The sequence below is a fragment of the Propithecus coquereli genome, unplaced genomic scaffold (assembly GCF_000956105.1).
Source record: "Propithecus coquereli isolate 6110/MARCELLA unplaced genomic scaffold, Pcoq_1.0 Scaffold59, whole genome shotgun sequence".
NCBI classification, from domain to species: domain Eukaryota; kingdom Metazoa; phylum Chordata; class Mammalia; order Primates; family Indriidae; genus Propithecus; species Propithecus coquereli.
In genome coordinates this window covers 3699645-3706619 of record NW_012151840.1, presented here as the reverse complement: position 1 = coordinate 3706619, position 6975 = coordinate 3699645, and positions in this window count along the sequence as shown.

Sequence of the window (6975 nt, the reverse complement as noted above, 5' to 3'; positions counted from 1 at the left end):
GCCTGGGCAACAGAGTGAGACTCTGTCTCAAAAAAAAAAAAAAAAAAAAGAAAGCTGCATGAGATGAGGCATGAAACAGACATTGGCTCCTAATATTAAGACAGCTGCCTATACCCAATCAAAAGCACCACTCAAACAAGAACTAGATTCTCCAACTCTAACAAGTAGGGCAGATAAAAGGGATAATCTGAAACAAAAAGGAAAGTAAGAGGGACCATAAAAACAGAATGGCCTGGGGGCTTGTAAGAGTGAATAGAAAAATTTTCAAGGCCAAGAAAGCAACTCCCAATATTGATTGAAATATTAACTACAGAGGAGTTCAGAAGATCATGCTATATTCTACTTACACATCCACAAATTTTTTAGGGGAAAAAAGGTCACTGAACTAGATATTTTATGTTCACTGCTTTTTATATGATATCCAAGGCAACTTTATTAAGATCCCTTTTTGAAGGATCTTTTAAAAAGAGAAATTCATTAAATACTTCCAGTTAATTAAAAAATACTGTGGCTATGTCTTTGAAAACTAACATAGCTCTTAAAACACTTTTTTTCTTAAGGAAAAAAGATGAAGAACACTCAAATCATCTGATTTTGCCTTTTCTGATTCTTCTTATGCGTCTGGAAAGAATATCAACAAAAGACAGTTACTTCAAAAAGGATTACTTGACTTCTGGTGCTAAATGTCTCAGACTACCTACCCAATGGTGTGCAAGAGAAAGATTAGTGTTTCTCAGAGAAATAATTGGTGACTAAGTCAATGCTTTTCTACAAATAGTTCAAACCTATTATTATGTTGCTCTAAAATGGAAGTTTCCACTTAAGAAAAATTTCTTCCATAGAGATACAGAATTTACGTCTTCTAAATATATTCTAAATATATCGAGTATATTGTAATAGATTTAAACCACCACTCCTGCTACATATAGGTCAAGTTCCCAAAGCTAACACTTGGGCAAAGTTTAATACATTTTAAAAACTTTAAAAAAGGATTGCTGAAAAAGACGCCCTTGCTCAGTGACGTTTGTTTTTATATTCAAATATTACATTCCTCTAAACTGCTACTGGTTTGCCGAAAAGTGTTGGAAATAAGAAACACTAAACTACCATGAAATACCAATCCCAAATCACAGCTGTGGTAGGTATTTAAAACTAGCACATCTTCCAAGGTGAAATCATAATCAGGAATTTTAATAACAAGAGTGGGCCACATCTGGGGGGGAGTGGGTCAGAGGGCACAAAAAGAAAGAAAAAAAAAAGAAGAGTGATTCATAAGGGTGAAATGCATTAGATTTAAACCTATTCAACAGGATGAGACTATTACTGGGCAATCATTTTGAAGCTTCCAAGAAAGACAATTATCTAGATGATTGATTTTCTTTTGATTAAAATGTCCAAAAAGTACAATCTGGGGATAACTATCTCCAACTTATAAGAAGTATTCACTATATAATAGCTCACTTGCCCAGTTACACTACCATTAATCTGGGACCAGAATTCATCTACATCACGTTGGCAAGCTTTTTCCATAAAGGGCCAGATAAGTAAATATTTTAGGCTTTGGAGGCCTTAACATCTTTGTCATGACTACTAACTCTGACATTGTAGCAGCATAAAAACAGCCATAGACAACATATAAACAAATGAGTGTGATGTTTCCAATAAGATTTTATTTATGAACACTGAAATCTGAATTTCACATAATTTTCACATGTCAAAAAATAATCTTGGGCCGGGCGCGGTGGCTCACGCCTGTAATCCTGCTCTGTGGGAGGCCGAGGCAGGCGGATTGTTTGAGCTCAGGAGTTTGAAACCAGACTGAGCAAGAGCGAGACTCCATCTCTACTAAAATTAGAAAGAAATTAATTGGACAACTAAAAATATATAGAAAAAATTAGCTGGGCATGGTGGCGCATGCCTGTAGTCCCAGCTATTCGGGAGGCTGAGGCAGGAGGATCGCTTGAGCCCAGGAGTTTGAGGTTGCTGTGAGTGAGGATGACGCCATGGCACTCTAGCCCAGGCAACACAGTGAGACTTTGTCTCAAAAAAAAATTATAATAATCATCTTGATTTTTTCCAACCATTTAAAATGATAAAAACCATTCGTAATTCTTAGCTCACAGACTAGACAAAAACAGGCTGCAAGCAGAATTTGGCCTGCAGGCCCTTAGTTAGCTGATCCCTAATCTATACTCTATTTTTATTAAGCATTTCGAATTTAGAAAAAAGCATAGAGAATAATGTAACAACTAACCACCTAGGTTAAGAAATAAAACTGAAGCTCCTGAGTAATCCAATCCTGTTTCCCTCCCTTTTTGCTTCAAAGGTAACTACTATACCGAATGTGGTATTTACCACTGCCATAATTTTTTTAGTACTTTTACTTTGTGTGCAGATGTTATCTATATAAAGAAACTGTATGTTTTGCAAGTTTTAAAAAATATTATATTATATATACGCCTTTGCAACTTATGTTTTTTTAATTGACAGATAACATTGTTATGTTTCCATCATGTACAACATGATATTTTGAAGTACAAAAACACTGTAGAACAGTTAAAGCTGGCTAGCAACTTACTTTATTCTTTTATTCTATTTTATTTTAGGTAGAGACAGGGTCTCGCTCTTGCTCACGCTGGTTTCGAACTCCTAGCCTCAAGTGATCCTCCCATCTTGGCCTCCCAAAGTGCTAGGATTACAGGCATGAGCCACCATGCCCGATTCAACTTACTTATTTTCTTTAATATTACCTTTGATGTTTATCCAAGTTGATACACGTAACTAATTCATTCATCTTAAATGATGTATAGCAGTGGTCCCCAACCTTTGTGGCACCAGCAACCAGTTTCATGGAAGACAATTTTTCCATGGGACAGGATGGAGGGGGGCGGTGGGGTTGGGACGATTCAAGCATATTACATTTATTGTGCAATCAAATCTCTCTGCTAATGATAATCTGTATTTATTGCAGCCGCTTCCCTGCACTAGCATCACTGCCTAGCTCCACCTCAGATCGTTAGGCATTAGATTCTTGTAAGCAGCAAGCAACCTAGGTCCCTCACATGCACAGTTTACAGTAAGGTTTCCTGCGCTTATCAGAATCTAATGCTGCTGCTAATCTGACAGGAGGCAGAGCTCATACAGTGATGCAAGTGATGGGGAGTAGCTGAAAATACAGATGGAGCTTTGCTCCGGGCCCACTGCTCACCTCCTACTGTTTGGCCCAGTTCCTAACAGGCCACAGACCGGTACCAGTCCCCAGCCCAGGGGTTGGGGACCACAGGTGTATAGAATGTCAACTATGAGTACATAACAATTCATTTTCTATTACCTGCTCACTCAACAAATTAATCACATATTATGGGTCAGGTATTTTTCTAAGTGCTAGGGCTTTAACAGTGAATGTGTCAAAATTCTTCCCTTCATGGAGTTTACTCTGATGGACACTTTTTCTTTATTGATATTATATCCCTTTCCTAATTCAAGTCTAAGAGTGGCCACAGACTAATTTTAGCCAAAAAAAAAAAATGAAGAATGTGAAGGGGTGGAGGAAGTCAATTTATGTAAATGGAAGAGAACTGGTATTAACAGGTCCAGAAGACAAGCTTTGCTCCTTGGAAGTAAAATGACAAGACTTCCTGAATAGGAATCAAGTAAGACAAACACCATTATCACCAATAATAAATTAATGAAATAATCTCCATGCTCTTTTAATCTCAAAGGAGATGGTAACTCTGAACACATTTAATGCCCTTGAATTACTGAAATATCCTGTCACTCCTCAAGGATGTTTAAGAAAACTAAGCTTATTTCATTTTACTCCTAATAATAGGCCCTGAGAATGGCATAAAAGAATGTATGTTTGTGTGTTGGGACTGTGGTACCTCTAAAGGTAATCCCCCTACTCCGTGCAGGTGAAAGCCTACTAATAAATTCTAAATTCATTAAACAAAATCTAAATGTATTGAATAAATCACCTTCACCCTAAAAACAGAGAAATGGGATAAAGAGGAAGACAAGTGACCCATTAGAGCAAGAAAAACCACTTGGCAAAGAAACTTAAGTCCTTTTTTTTTTTTTTTTTTTGAGATGGGGTCTTGCTCAGTTGCCCAGGCTGGAATGCAGTGGAGCAATCACAGCTCACTGCAGCCTTGAAATCCTAGGCTCAAGTAATCCTCCTGCCTCAGCCTCCTGAGTAGCTGACACTACAGGAACACACCACCATGCCTGGCTAATTTTTAAAAAATTTTTGGTAGAGACAGGGATCTCACTAGGTTGCCCAAGTTGGTCTTGAACTCCTGGACTTAAGCAATCCTCCCGCATCGGCCTTCCAAAGTGCTGGGATTACAGGTGACAGCCACCATGCCCAGCCAAATCTAAGTCTCACAAGGAATTTGGTCATATCTGTCTTAAGATCTCCGCTCACTGAAAACAGTATGAACCTGCTGATGTGGAAATGTTTGGCTCTCTGCCTCTGCCAATTCCAAGTTCAACTACAAACCCTACATATTCCTTACGCCTGAAGTTGCCCCCGATTTTCAAACATCATAATGATGAGATATCAATTTGTCAGCCAGGCATAGTGTCCCAGCTACTCAGGAGACTGAGGCTGGAGGAATGCTTGAGCCCAGAAGTTCAGGGCTACAGTGAGCTATAACAGTGCCCATGAATAGCCTCTACACTCCAGTCTGGGCAACACAGCAAATTAAAAAACAAACAAACAAAAAAACCAGGCTGGGTGTGTGGCTCATGCCTATAATCCTAGCACTTTGGCAGTCTCAGTTGGGAGGATTGCTTGAGGCCAGGAGTTCAAGACCAGCCTGAGCACCAGAGAGATCGCTTCCCTACAAGATATAGAAAAAATTAGCTCAGTGTGGTGGCACATGCCTGTGTCCCAGCTATTGGGCTGGAGAGAGCAGAAGGATAGTTTGAGCCCAGGAGTTTGAGGTTGCAGTTGAGCAATGATGATACCACTACACTCTAGCCCCAGCAACAAAACAAGACCCTGTCTCCAAAAAATAACAAAAACCAAAACAAACAAAAAAAACACATAGCCAACGATCAAAATCCAAAGGTATTTGCTTTTTAGAAAGGGATTGCTAATAAGGTACATAAGTGCTCCCAAAGGCACTTGAAGACAGACAGTTCTCATCTCTGGCCACACTACTCCCAAGTTTAGATTTAAATTCAGTTGTTTTAGAAACTCTTACAGCTCGTTGGTGTGAAAGTAAATTGTTACAAGTATTTGGAGGATGATTTAACAACATCTAACAAAATTTTAAAGTTGCATGCCCTTTGGCTCAGTAATTACACTTCTAGAAATTTTATTTTTTATTTTTTTGAGACAGAGTCTCACTCTGTTACCCAGGCTAGAGTGCTGTGGAGTCAGCCTAGCTCACAGCAACTTCAAACTCCTGAGCTCAAGCAAACCTCTTGCCTCAGCCTCCCAAGTAGCTGGGCCTACAGGTGTGTGCTACCATGCCTGGCCAATTTTTTTTTTTCTATTTTTAGTAGAGACAGGGTCTCGCTCTTGCTCAGGCTGGTCTTGAACTCCTGAGCTCAAGCAATCCTCCTGCTTTCCCCTTGACTGCCTTGGCTTCCCAGAGTGCTAGGATTACATGCGTGAGTTACCTCACCTGGCCAAAATTTTAACTACAAGTAGACTTAAATGTGTAAAGATGTATGTGTTTCAGTGAACGCTAGTTATCGTAACACATATACACAAATTGGAAACATCCTAAATGTCTCTCAGAAGGGGACAGATTAAGTAAATTAAGGTATATCCACACAATGAAATACACAACCACTAAAACAATGACATACATGTGTCATATATATCCATATGTATACATATATACATGTAAACACAAGAGATTAGAGGAGTACAGTATAAAGCTTAACACTTTAAGCTTAAGAGTCAGACTTGCTGATTCTATATTCCAGCTCTCATACTTATTAGGCATATGACCTCGGGCAAAGAAATTTACCTCTGTGCCTCATTTTTTCATCTATAAAATGGGAACAATAATAGCATCTAACTTTAGAGTATTGTGAGGATTAAACTAATTAATTAACTTAAAGTGCTCAGAATAGTGGCTGACACATAAGGCGGCCCACAAAATATTAATCATTATTAAAAGGAGGCATTAAGTGGGTAAGGGCAAGAGAAGTTGGGATAGACACAAATAAATGAAATAAATGAAGTTTTGAAAGTAGAACTTTCAGGATTTGGTAAGCCTATCATACTTGAACACAAGTTGTAAAAAGTGCTGTTGCTATTATCTTTAAGAGGCACTTGTTCCTAATATGATAGTTACTTAATTTATAAATATATAGTTATTTTAATACATGTCCTCTCCACTAACTACATCATCTTGAGCAGCTGGTTTTTGGCACCAGGGACCAGTTTCATGGAAGACAATTTTTCTAAGGGGAAGGGGGAGGTGGAGCTCAGGCAGTGATGCCAGCTATGGGATTGGTTGTAAATATAGATGAAGCTTCCTTCACTTGCCCACAGCTCACCTCCTGTTGTGTGCCCACCCCCACCCTAAGTTTCATGGAAGACAGTTTTTCCACAGACGGGTGGCAGCGGAGCTCTGCAGCCCAGCTCGGTCTGGTCCCTAACTGGCCAGAGATGGGTACCGGTCCACGGCCCCGGGGTTGGGGACCGCAGTTCTTGAGGACTGAGGTTGTGTCATCTATCTTCATGTCTTCTACAACACCTGTGTTTCTATCTTTTACACAGTAGGTATACAACAAATGTTCTGTGAATATATGAAGTGGTCAGGCCTTTTCAGTTTCCCACAATCAGCAGATTTAAAGGCCGGGCACAGTGGCTCATGCCTGTAATCCTAGCACTCTGGGAGGCCCAGGCGGCGTATGGTTTGAGCTCAGGAGTTCAAGACCAGCCTGAGCAAGAGTGAGACCCCGTCTCTCCTAAAAATAGAAAGAAATTAGCTGGACAATTAAAATACA